Below are 14,587 nucleotides of genomic sequence, written 5' to 3' on the forward strand. Positions count from 1 at the left end.
TGCGCTCGGGCTCCGCCGCGCGGGCTCCACCTAGCAGCTCGACAAACGCTTGGAGGTGGGAACGAGAGAGCTGCTACAAGAGGCTTTCCTTTCAGGGTTTGTCAAACAAAGGGTACCTCTCCTCGCGGCTTTGAGACAAGCTTCTCTCTCTCTCTCTCTGGCTCTCTCTCTCCCCGCCCCCCCCCCCTTAGCCTTCCCTCTTCCCTCTCCCCTCTTTCTCTCTTTCTTTCCCCCCTCCCTCTCTCCCCTCTTCTCTTCCTCCTTCATTCCACACCAGGTGAGTAAACGACGTCAGATTGAAAGTACTGCCAGTGTCTCTTTTTACAGGTACAGATTATTCAATATTTTCATTATGCAGGTACCGAGTCCCAGTGCGTTTTCTGCCTTTGGTCCATTTTATGTTCCTTCAAACTTACCTCAGCGTGCAAGTTCATTGCAGCCGTTAAAGTGCCTTCTGATAATCGGATGTGGGGATTCAGTGACTTTATTTTACATCGATAAAAATTACCATAATGGATACAGAAAGGTGCCGATTCCAAAGCAATGCCTTGTGATAGAGGAAAAGTCTGTTCAAGTTAACTGAGTGACCTTGGTCAGTTACTGAACCCCTTTCTGCCTTCTTTGTAAATGAGAGGGTTAAGTAGGTAATTTCTAAGGTCTTGTCCTGCTCTAAAATTTCATAATCTGAAATGGCTAAGGTGTTATTTTCTATATCAGTACATTCGGGTTACCATTACAGGAGAAACTAAGATTTATTATATGCATCCAACAAGCACATTATATCCAAATTATATTTGAATGTATATAATATATTCAGAATGATCTAATGCTCTCCCAGTTCTTAGGGAGGTAGAGTCAACATATGAAGAACATAAGACCTCATTCGAATTAACAGACCATACCCAGTACCAGTGACTATGAAAATCTCATTCAGTCTGCAAAGCTCAATTCCAGTACCAACTGCTCCAAAGATCCTTTTCTCACCAAACCCATTCAAAATAATCACCCCTTCCATTATATTCCCTTTGATTGTATCTCTACAGAACACCTATTTCATTCTGCTTTTTTCTTGTTCTTTTAAAATTATTAGTTGCTTGTCTCTATGCCTCTTCGCATTATAGGATCTTCCTGGAATCTAAATTACAAATTTTAATCATCTGTATAACATAAGATTAATCTGTATCCACAATATTTTGCACGTTATAATTCTTTTTATTTTTAAAAAAATGGGAAAGAGATTTAATGATATTGCTGAATTCTGACCAACTAAATGTTCACAGGCTCAAGTTAGGCTACTTGAATTTGCCTATTATGGGGCATCTATGAATTCCCCTGAGTACTTAAACAAAATATGAACTGACATCTGGAGTCACTTGTTACTTAAATAATTTTGGAAAGAGTAGACTCCAGCCAATTGTGACAAGAGGCTCTTATTTGTAAAGGAGGCAAGATGGAAACTACTCAATTCATCTCCCAAATGTATATATGTAGAAAAGTAATAAAATAATAGAATATAGAATGAAAGGTGCTATATAGATATTAAATGTTATTAGTGGTAGCAGCAGAAATATAAATAAACAGCACCTATAGACCAATTTTTAGAATCAGACTTATCACAATATGGCAGGTCTGGTAGGATATGTGAAAGGAATAAAATTTCGATATATAATTAATATATTTATCAAAACATGAAAGATATTAACTGAAAAGTAAGCATATTGAGTTAAATAAATAATTTAAAGTATTCACCACAGAGGAGTTGACTACAAATAAGCAAAATTACAAGCAGAATAATGAGGGAGAAAGAACCAAAAAGGAAAAAAAAAAGTGAATAAAAATAACTGATGGTTAAATAAAAGCAGTGGAAAGAAAGAATAGGTTTATACAACTTAATCAAATGTCAAGGTAGCAATTTTTACAGCAACTACCTGTATTTTAGGTTCAAACTTCATGCTTCTAAATCATTTTTAATCTGATGGGCATAGTCTTCTCTATTTGATTTAAGATACAAAGTGTCAATACTCCATTGCCAGGAAATCCATGACTCTTGCCAATATTTTTCTAAGGTGAACCTTCCACAAAAATACACTCAAATAAAATACTGTGCCCTCTTTGCTACCCAACTATATTGAACACCTTCTACTCAGTGACAAGATAGTATAGCAGATGATGTTTGAGCAAAGATGCTATTATACGTGGTAGCTCTGTGTGCTAGAGTGGTTTTTAAAAAAGATCACACTGTCAACTTCAACTCCATTAAAAGTGAAAAAAATCAATATTTGTAAAATGGAAAAGAACCCCTCCCCCAATTTTTTAAAAAAGCTGAGTAGCCAATCAAATAAGATAACCACAATTAAAATGTTTTAATAATTTTAAAAATTTCCTGACCAAAGGATTTTTTCAAGTTAATAATTAATATATTAAAATCTCCAATACATGTAAGTTAGGAAAAGAACATGGATAACATGTTCACAAAAAAAATTCAAATGGCCAATATATGAAAGGAAAAATGTTCTGCCAATATAAATCCAATACATAAAAATATATAAAATTAACTATAATTTTATAATTAAATAAAAAATATATAAAATTACCAGATCCATCATGTTTCATGTTTCACTCATGAAATTAGCTGAAAACTAGCAGTCCCCTACTAATAAACTCTAACAAAAGTGTACTGAGACAGGCCTGCCTCTATGCTAGTGATGTACACTGACACAATTTTTCTGCAAAGAAAGCTGAAATTATGTCAACTGCCTTATAGAATATATATGTCATTAATCCACAGTTTCTATTTACAGATATCACTTCTACAGAAATAAACAGAGGTATGGACAAGGATTTTGTACAGTGATACACACCTCAGTTGTAATCGTTATATAAGGGAAGTAAGTATGTAAGATATGTTTTTGCATACTCAGTAAATGCCCTCACCTGATTGGAATTGGTAGTTATTCAGTTAGTGGGGGGAAAAGTTGGTTAAAGCAAACAAAATTTTTTTGAATGATCTGTATATTCTATATTAGTTAGAATTCATTTTGGCTGCGAGCAACAGAAACACAAAGCAACAGTAAACAAGATAAAAGTTTCTTTCTTTCTCAGGTTAAAGTGTAGCAGTTAGTGATCCTGGGCTCTTGTGGCCCTAACAAAGCATTCCAGCCTGAAACAGACAACTTCCTTAACTTCTTGCTCAGCCACGCATGGCCATTATTCCCAATTCCAGTTCTAGCAATCATGCCTACATTGCAGGAGCAGAGAAGAAAAGGAGGAAAAGAAAGGCATACTCACACCCAGACATTTTCCTAAAGTTTCACGCACCATTTGCCCATTCATTTAATCCTCAGAAATGGTGAGCTGGTAACACTTAGCTACAAGGATAACAAGAAATGTTGACTATTCCAGGCAGTCATGAGTCCAACTGAAAATCAGGATTCTTTCATGATTTAATTCTTCCTCAGCCTGCGACTTGACATTGTGCACCACCCTGGGCTGAGCTTTGCATACTTTAGGTTTTCAGTAACTAAATGAATCCCTACTGCAGACAGTAGACAATGCCACCTTCAATGTAATGACCTTCTATTTCAACCAGACGTAAACTTTCACAAAATTACTGAGCTTTTGTCGTTGGGAAAAATACTCCCTAATAATCAATTATCAGCAGTTACAATCTTAAATGCTACTGGGCCTAGATACACTGACAAATCAAGGTAATCAGGGGTAAATCACACCTGCAAAGCAGGCAGCAAAGCTTAATACTCAGATTCCTAGTATGCCATGGTATGGTTAGAATTCCAAGGGGTCTTGGGTTCATTAGAATAATGACTCAAGTGTAGATTATATATATATATATATGATCAGAACATATTTGACTGACTAAGGGATAGTTTAATTCGAAGAAGTATCAAGTGATGCTCTCTAATCCTTGGGATGTACATCAAAGGACCTATTTTAAAAGATTGTAAAATCTTACCCAGGTTATATACCCCTGCTGATTTGGTATCATCTATTCTCACCTTGATTCAAACAATTCACCCTTACTCTTTTTCAATCCAAAAGAGGATCTGTGTATTCTACATTCTAAATGACCTGGAAATTTATCTATAGATCTAGATAAAGCAAATCTAGATCTAGATTTTTTTTTATAAACAGCTTCTCCTAACTAAGTGTTTAACATTTTTTTAATATCCTGACTTCTTTTCTTTTCAATGGAAGAGTCTCTTTCGACTCCTTTTCATAATTTCTGTAATGTTTGCATATATGCTTGCCAGTTCTGGATGACTATGAAAGGAACAACAAGCTTCTTTTTTTTTCTGTAACTATCCCAGCTACTTTGTCTTAGATCCCACAATTAAATTACCTTTCATAACTTTAAATTAGCTTGAACACCAAATGCTTTAAGCCACTTACTGTAAATGTCAGCAATAGAACACTGGTTCTTGGAGAAGTACTCAGCACTCATACAAACATAGTTGCCTTAAAAAATATCACATCACAATGTCTAGATTCCAGACTCTAGAAATATGAAAATATTCAAAAACCCAACACTGTTTTCTTAAGGTCTCCCTCTTGTAAAGGCAAATGTGCTTATATGTTACAAATGAAAATATCATGGTCAACCAGATATTTAATAATGATTGTTGGGGCCTGGAACAGAAGGGAAAGACTCTGTTCCTTTGTAAAATATTGCTACCCTGTTGGGCTCTGCTCCTCAACCCTGTTCTTTTAAGACTATAGTAGACACCAATAGGAGATACCGGACTCATAATTACTCCCTCTTCTCTGAGCGTGGTTCCTGTACATGTAAGTATGAGGAGGCTTTGTCCATACTTTTGGCCCTGTCCCTTGGCCATGTTTGATCCAGGCAAGGGGAGCTGACCCAAACTTGGCTAACCAGAATCCTTTCCTAGGCGTTTTCAGACCATACTATGCAAAGGGTCTCAACATCCTTGATGGTGGAGGATGCTATTCATGGCCACATTTTCTGCTATATGGTGCTGTCTAAACATGACATAGTACAATATTTTCCTGGAGAAAGCAATCAGATTTTTAAAATACTGCTAGCCTTAATCAGAAATGCCTTTTTCTTTTGCATCTGTATCTAAACTCACAAATAAGATGTACACAAAGGGAATATTCTACATAGACATGTTGTTATAGTGTGAATATACAGTCTGTGTTATGGTGGTGATATCTAGGAAAGTAGGTTCCTTATAAGATTGCCTGCTGGATTTTCCTGAAAGCTGAGCTCATAGAAGGCATATTGAATTATTCTTCTTGGAATGTTGGTCATATTATTTTTGTAGTACTCCCAGTTAGATGATTTTCTCATTTCTGATATCTGCTTCAACCATACACCTCACCTATTTTCTTAATAAAAGCAAAATGAAGAGTGGTAGGAAGAATAATAATTATTGCCTACTTTAAAATACAGTGCTCAGGATCATATTAGATAGTCAATAAGATATTCAGTAAATGTTTGGTGAATGAAATAATTCAAGCCAAGTGTTATATGATATATGTTATAAAATACATAAGATGTATCTGTTAAATTATGTCTGATTAATATTAATATATCTATCATTCTATTAAGATTATATATTAATAGAATTTATATATCTAAATGAGAGCTACCAAATTTAAATTAGTCACCTTGACTAGGGGAGGCTGCCATTGCTCAAAACAAATTGAACCCTTCTGAAATAATTTTATGCTATGGCATGCTTTGGAACAGCCTTGAGATATTAGCAAATCTCTTGCTTTTAAAGCACTCTTTCTTTGGCTAATGGTTTAGCATCCACTGGAAAAAAATCACTTGCATTAAAGAACTGGAAAAGAGCTTGGAAATCATCTAATTAGCTATCAAGCCAGGAGAAAATATGTTTTTTTGTTCAAAATAAATAAATTATGACTAATTTTTTATGTAGGTTAATTTTACACTACAACTCCTTTAGTGTAATGACCCTCACCTTCTATGGGCAAGGCCTAATCCTCCCAAGAAACCAGCAACATAGGTATTATTTCTACTTTATTAATAATGATACTAAGATTCAGACAGTATAATATCTTTCTCAAGACTGAACATTCAGTAGAATACACCATTGAAACAAGTTTATCTTACTAAACCTCTGCCAACATTGGTAGAGATCCTACATGCAAGTTTTTACAATGAGAACCTTCCTCCTTGGTTACAGTTCATTGGATCAGGAAGGGAAGGAGGTAAGTTGCTTGATTAGCGGGATAATCAAGTCTTTTTCCCAGGGAAGTTAGAATTGGGGTTGAGAGAGTCATTGTTTCTTTTCCTCAGTAGGCCATGTTAGCTTCCAAGCTGTGGTGTGGCCCTTTTTTCCCTGCCATTTTAATTCGAGAATCAGAGGTGGTTTGCATTTGATGGAAAACCTGGACTAGTCTATCATCAGTTGAACTTGCCTTTAGGCACCCAACAAAAGTGAAGACAATGATGATCTGCAGAAAGGAGCATAAAACACATGCACAGAGAAGAGCCTACATGAAATGCAGAGAGATTTTAGATGGCTTTCTGGACATGGGTTCTATTTCTTTCCTAAGATTCAGCTACATTTCTGTACCTAGTTTCTGGAAAACAGCCCTTGAGGTGTTATAGTGGTTTCCCCTTTTTGATGAAGCCCATATAACTTTGTCATAGTCATCAGTGGATTTTGTCTGGTCATTTCCCTCTTCCTACTTTTGGAAACAGCCTGCCTACTCCTTGGTGTCCTTTTCCTCTGCACTTTATATATTGGTAATGATCTGCCTGTTGTGGTACCCAGCCCACATAGGGAAAGCAGATGATCCAGGCCAAATCACATACTGTAATCGTCTCTACCCAGTGATTTGTTATAGATGGTCATATGAGTTAAGCCGGGCTATTTAGAGTCCTTCCCTGCAATTTTTAAAATATGAACACTGGAGTAGAGAAAATTTACCTCCTTCTCTGGTGTGTTTTCAAGTTGGAATGGTTTAAATCTCAAGTATTTATTTATTTATTAGTTCATTAGTTAGTTATGTTATTCCAAGCTGTCTCTCAGAGATTTAACAATTAGAAAAATAAAATAATAATTTTCTCACAAAATGGTGAAAAGATTAAATGTATATATGTCAACAGCTTGGTATAGTCTTACCATAAGTTATTCAATTTATATTTTAATAAGATATATTAGTTATACTTACGTGAAATGTCATGAAATAAAATTCCAAATCTATACGGTACATCTTTCACTAAAGTATGCATACTGTGTTTCTGATTCTCTAATGGTTAAGAAAACCCTGGATTAGGAATCTAAACTGAAGGGGGGCAGAGGGGCTAGTATACAGGCATCTTTGTTCCTTTCAAATTTTCAGAGATCCAGGCTAATGGACACTCCTCCATCTTTAACACATGGCTTTTGCCATTGCACTGGGCAGACCGTGGGGATGATTTCTTAGCATTTTATTTATGGGCCTGCATGATCCTTATCACAGCTCAGATTCCATTCACGAGAACTCAGTCATATGGCTACACTAACTGTAAAGTAGGTTGGCAAATGTGGTCTAGCTTTGGATCCAGGAAGAAATTGTTGTGAGTCTGATAAACAACTATGCAGTTCTTGCCACACACTCTCTTGGTGGTATTGAAATATAGCAAAGTGTAAAAGAATATTCAGAATTGTGTAGTACCATCACTGCCACATAATTGAAGTAATATTTAGGCCATATGACACAGTACAAAGAACACAGGACATGGATTCAGAAGACCATATTTTCAGTCTTGTCCTTACCATTAACTCCCTGAGTATTGGGCAAGTCAGTTGATATTTCTAGGCTTTATTTTCCCTATTGGAAAAATTAGTGTTTTAAAATATCCATCCTACATACATTACAAGGTTAATGTAGCCACCAAATTACATATATTATAAATTTAGAGGGCTATGCAAATGGAAGATCCTTGCTAGGATACACACACACACACACACACACACACACACACACACACACACACACACACACACACACACACACACACACACACACACACACACACCACAGACTACACCATTTATATACACAGAATTCCGTGCGCTGTACTCTGATTCCCATGTTTTCCCATGCTGTCTGAATCTCTCTTCTATCATTGTAGTATCCCCTTCTGGAGATGTTTTGATGCACCTTGCATATTCCTTCTCCCAGGACCAAGTATTCATTTCCACAGCCTGAAGAATGTAAGCTCACAGATGAGTTCCTCAAATATTTCCCTCCCTTTGCTGAAGGGAGATGTCTTACTCAAGATTATGTTCCCTCCCCAGGAACCTAGTTCAATACCTGCCTTTCACAGGGATACTTATGGTAGGCCCATTTCCTACTTCAAGTTGACTCTGAAGGACCATCTCACATTCAGTGAACCCCCACTGAATTGCCCGAGTGCCCTATGAGCTCCAGTGTTCCCTCTGTGCAGTTCTGAGTCCCTCATTCCCCCCACCACAACCCCATTCTCACCCCGTATTGTTTCTGAGAGCACTTCTGGATGAACCTTCTGTTTACAATTCTCCATCTTAGAATCTGCTTCCCAGGACACTTGACCTAAGATAGCTTCCTAGTTCCTACTCTTGCCCTTTCTATAGTTTATTTTTGACACTCAGCCAGAGACATGCTGTTAGAACAAAGTGACTGTGTTAGTTTCCTAGAGCTACTGTAACAAAGTACTGCAAACTGGGTAACTTAAAGATACAGAAGTCTATTGTCTCACAGTTCTACTAGAAGCTGGAAATCAAGATGTCAGTAGAGCTGTGATCCCTTTGAAACTCTGGATAGAATCTTTCCTTGCCTCTTCCTAGCTTCTGATGGTGGCCGTCAATCCTTGGCCTTCCACAGTTGGCAGCTACATCACTCCAAATTCAGCCTCTGTCATCACATGGCATTCCTGGGCGTCTCTGTCTTCACATGGTGTTTTCCTTTTCTTATGAGGACAATGGTCATATTGGATTAGGACTCACCCTATTAACCTCATCTTAACTTGATTGTATCTACAAAGACCCTATTTCCAAATAAGATCAAAGACACAAGTACCTGGGGTTAGGACATCAATATAACATTTTAGGTACTCAATTTAACTCCTAACAGTGGCCTTGCCTTAAATCCTCCGGTTTTTCCCTTATCACTCAGAGAAGTCTGAAGTGGCTGGCAAAGCACTATACAGTCTGCCCCCCGACACTTCCACAGCCTGATCTTCAGCTCCTCTCCCCAGAGATCACTTTGCTGCAGCCATAATAGCCTCTCTGTTGCTTGTCCACATTCCAGGCACACCCCTATCTCAGGGCTTTGCATCTGCTTATGTTTGCACCTAGAACGCTCTTCACCTAGAGGTCTGCACTGCCTTTTGCCTAACTTCCTTCTGGTCTGTGCACAACTGTTGCTTCTCAGTGATGCTTTCTCTAACCTCTATTTAAAATTTCAAACAGTCTTATCCCACACTCTACCACACTTCCTTTTTTTTTTCTCCACAGAACTTCTCACTCTCCAATATACCACATAATTTACTTGTTCACTTGTGTTTATTACAGGTCTACAATATAACTTATGTGATCTCAAGGCATTTTTGCTTTAATAGTCCCCTTCCTCCATAAAAAATATTTTAAATTATATTTTATGGATGCATTGGTATAAAGAAAAATATAATCCAGGATGGATGCATTATTATAACATTCATATTTTTCTTCTGATTTTAAAATAAATTAAAATTAAAACATTTTTGTGGGCCCTTAGAAGTACCATGGGCCTTAGGCTCTGTACGTAATGGATAAGTTGGCCCTGGTTTATAAATATCTCCCCAGCAGAATGTAAGCTCTTGGAGGATGAGAACTTTTTCCATTTTGCTCATTGATATTTCCCCAGCAAGTAAAACAGGGCCTGGCCTATAGCAATGTTCAATAAATATTTGCTGAACATATGAATGGCAAAAAATATCATTTTGGTTTTCCATTAGAATTAGTTTTCCATTCCTTTAGTGAAATTGGTTTTGTGTGGCCTAACCTAGAATGTACTGTTACTTCCACTTCAACACTTAAATCTTCAAGAATAATTCTGCAATAGACCAACCAGCCTTTGAACTAACTGCAGGACTCTAGCCTTACACAGCTCATGCAAACCATGGGAAGCGATAGTAAGTGAGTTGGAGGAATTACTTTTCTGTAGCCCACCTTGGTTCACTGGCAAGTTATATACTCTGTTGGAAAGTAATTACAAATATTATGAGAGACATATTTTGAAATTAAAAAAAATCACTTGAACAATTATAAGAAAAATTTTGCTGGTATCTTGAGATAAACCCTAATCTTGAAATAACTTCTACGTAACAAAATAAATCATTAAAAAAACTTAAGATAATTTTATAGAACTAAACTAGTGTGGTTGCCGTATTACAGAGATTTATTTTAATGAAAAAGAAAAAAAACCTCTATGAAACTCGTGGCTCTCAGGTGGTAGAGCAAGGATAAAAAAATGACTAAATTTGATTTGTATTTATTAGAAAAGCAGAGATCAGACCTCCAATTTGATTTGGAAAAACTGAAGTTAAACTTGCAGGGGTATAAATATTGCTTATTTTGTACTGAAGAATCCTGGTACTTATGAATTTCTTAGGATAAAAATCACTGAAATGCTTTTGAGAAGAAATATTATCTCATGGGAGGCAAAAATCATTACAGTGCCGCATACATTTATTAATACTCAGAATATTTAAAGGTACAGCTGATCAGAAACCTTCATGATTATTTCCTTACCCTATCTGGAACTACTATAAAATTTCCCATTTGTCCTACCTTCCACAGCCTTATGTGTCTTCCTTGGAACTTGGCTAATATTCAATATTCAGTTAAATATGTCTGTCCTTCATTAGACTGTTGGGGAAGCAGTTACAATTTATTTTAGTACATATATTACCCAGCAAGATGCCTTTCATATTGAATAGATATTCATTGAGTGAACTGTTGAATGTGAAATAATTTTAAAACTATAGACAGAGTTATTTTCTTAAGGTTGTTTTCATTGTATAAATATTTAGGAAATTCTTTCCTTTGAGGGTTTCTTTCTTTCTTTTTTTTTTTTTTTTGCCTCTGAGTCCTTGTGGGATTTTTTTTTTTTATTCAAACAGAAAGTCACAAAAATTATAATCATCCTCATCAGTTCAGTCAGTCCCATGTAATTAATTTTTTTTTCATCTTGATCTTTTGTTAGCACTTTTATGAATTCATCAGTTTTCCATTAGAGTTCTGAAAATGCTTATTCGTTCAGTTCAGCAGTATAGTCAGTACCTGATACAAATGTCTTTCATTTACCTATTTAAGGTAGGGAGTCCAAAGCCCATCAGAGCAGAGCAGTATTATTTATCTAATACTTGCCTAGAAACTTGCTGGGAACATTATATACATGATCTCATTTAACAATAAAAACAACTCAGAGATATAGGAGTTATTTACATCATATTGTAAATTTAAAAGGCCAAGGGCTAGCTAACTTTCTCAAGGTCAGCCAATAAGTCAAAGGGCTGAATTCAAACCCAAACCTATCTATTTCCAAAACCTATGTTCCTGGACTTCCCTGGTGGTGCAGTGGATAAGAATCTGCCTGCCAGTGCAGGGGACACGGGTTCTATTCCTGGTCCGGGAAGATTCCACATGCCGTGAAGCAACTAAGCCCGTGCGCCACAACTACTGAGCCTGCGCTCTAGAGCCCGCGAGCCACAACTATTGAGCTCGTGCATCTAGAGCCTGTGCTCCACAACAAGAGAAGTGACCACAAGGAGAAGTCTGCACACCACAACAAAGAGTAGCCCCTGCTCTCCACAACTAGAGAGAGCCCGCGCACAGCAACGAAGACCCAACGCAGCCAAAAATAAATTAATTAAAAAAACAAAAAACCCTGTGTTCCTCCACCTACATCTTCACATTAGCAAAAGATCAACTCTACAAAATAATGTCATTTCAGAACAGAGCAATCTTTTTAAGCAAGATGTTGAAAGATAACATAATGAATTTTTATAAAATAGCTGAAATTTTAACTTAGTAGCCTCTACATTAAAAATAATAATTCTGAAACAATGGTTTTTGCCAGAGAGACCTATATGAAAATGAGGAATATATTCCTAGGGAAAATGTAGACATTTACTGTGACAGATATTGGTCCATAGGATTTTATATCATTTTAAAATCTGTATTTTGTCATGTCCAGTTTAATTGTGAAAATGATTCTACCACTTTTATCTTCTTTGTGCTTCTTTACCTTATGTAATTATTATTATTATTATTTTTAAACATACAAGCTCCATCCTTTATTTTATTTTATTTATTTTTTGCTGCGTTGGGTCTTCCTTGCTGTGCACGGGGGCTACTCTTCGTTGCAGTGCGCAGGCCTCCCATTGCAGTGGCTTCCCTCATTGCGGAGCGTGGGCTTTAGGCACGCGGGCTCCAGCAGCTGTGGCCCGCGGGCTCAGTAGCCGTGGCTCACGGGCTCTAGAGTGCCGCCTCAGTAGTTGTAGCGCACGGGCTTAATTGCTCCGCGGCACGTGGGATCTTCCCGGACCAGGGCTCGAACCCGTGTCCCCTGCATTGGCAGGCGGACTCCTAACCACTTTGCCATCAAGGAAGCCCACCTTATGTACTTATTTATTCCTGCCTGTTTCCTTTAGTCTTATATGTCCCATCTTCACTTGCATTGCTGATTTTTTTCTGTCTTATTTCTATGAATTCATTATTTATCCAAAGTTTTTTATATCTTTTTTTTTTTCCTCCTGAAAGACCTTATTATAATACTATCTGTGTGGTTTTAAAAAGTTTCTATGTAGATTCATGCAATGTTTCTTCTCAGATTTCAGAGCTAGGGAAATACCTCTTTTCTGATCATTTGGTTTTCTACTTATTAGCTATTGAGAGCTGTGTATCCTATTATGTTCCCATTTTGCTTTGAATGCCTGAAAGATAAGCATCTGGTTTTGTGCACAATAGCAATAGTTTCCCTAGACTTTGTCATCTGGGATGATTATTGTTCCCATCATTACTTGTCTGTTGTCATTATTTACATGATGTTATGGTTTTGTTATTTGTGACCTTAATTTGTATAATACCTCCCTTTCCTATTGAAGATAAGGAAGAAAAAGAGAAAAAGACGAGAAAGACACTGAAAGAGAAAAAAGGAGACGTGAGAAATTTTAACATTTTAACAATTTTACTTCAATTCTGGCTCTGCCTAGTTTTCTTCAGTTTAAGTTAATGATTTCTGTCTTGATTCACTGAACAAGCTCTTGCTCTGTATCCAACTTGGAGTAGCTGGGACAGCTGCTTTACTTTTTTGTGCTTGACTACATGTCTTCATATTTCATTTCCTCTGGGAATGAAGCATTTCTTTATTTTGATAAACTTTTTTTACAGTCTCTCTTCTTCGCAGATTGGAGCCCTTCTAAAGGCCAGATCTACATAGGTGGTCTTGTTACCCTTGGCCAGATAGACCCAATTCTGAATGTGAACCTCTCTGTTCATCTGTCTGTTGCTATGTATATATATATATATATATGCATGCATACCTGCATGTACACAGGTGTATATACACACACATACATTCATATTAATGGTATTAAAGTCCAGTAGGAAGTGCTAATGTGTATTTACATCAATGCTAATCACTTTTCTGGGCTGTTCCTGTTACCTGTCCCATGTTTTAGTTGGTTGACTTTTCCTCTACTATTTGCCTTTCAAGGTCCCTTTTACAACTCAGCATCTATGTCTAGTTTGAGATTAGACCCATCACTGCCAGCCTCAACCCATGGCAAATATTCCTTTTGTTGGTGGGAAAATCTAGTTTTGTTTTAAATTATTTTATCTCTATAAAAATTTAGAAAGAAACATCACTTTATAGCCCTTTAGTTTGGTTTGGAGTTTGATTCTAGGTTGATAGTAGATTAGATCAACTACATGCATGTACATACATAAGTATATATATATATATATATATATATATATATATATATTCTGCCTCGTCCAATAAAAAGAATATTCATTTCTATATATTAATTGTGCCACTACATATTTTTCACCTCTAATTCAATTCATCAGAACTTTACTGGGTCTCTACTGTGTACAGGGCACTAGGCTAGCTCCACAGTAATACATATGAATAAGACATAAAGTTTATTCTTTATGGAGTCACAATCTATGTCGGAGACAAAAATAGCTGTAATATAAGCAGGTGGAGATACGGATCTTGACAGTGATTCAAATTCTGTGACTTAAAATGTTTCCTAGTGACACACTCCTGGGTTATACCTAGGGATTTGTGTGAGTTCCAGAGCTCTAGCTGTCACTGTGACCTTTTTCTTCCTACTTGCTGGTGGTGGTGGATTGTTTTAGGAGTAATCTTGAATTCAAACAAATGTATGCTTGATATGTGAAACTGAATAAGTTAGTTTCTCTGTAACTCATTTCCTTACTAATAGTATGTAGTCATATGTATTTATTAAATGAATTAATACATATAATGTATGTGCCTGACATAAAGCCATTCTAGGGGATACAGTGATGTACAAGACAGACAAGTTTCTGTTTCATAA

Source organism: Orcinus orca, chromosome 4 (genome assembly GCF_937001465.1).
Source record: "Orcinus orca chromosome 4, mOrcOrc1.1, whole genome shotgun sequence".
NCBI classification, from domain to species: Eukaryota; Metazoa; Chordata; class Mammalia; order Artiodactyla; family Delphinidae; genus Orcinus; species Orcinus orca.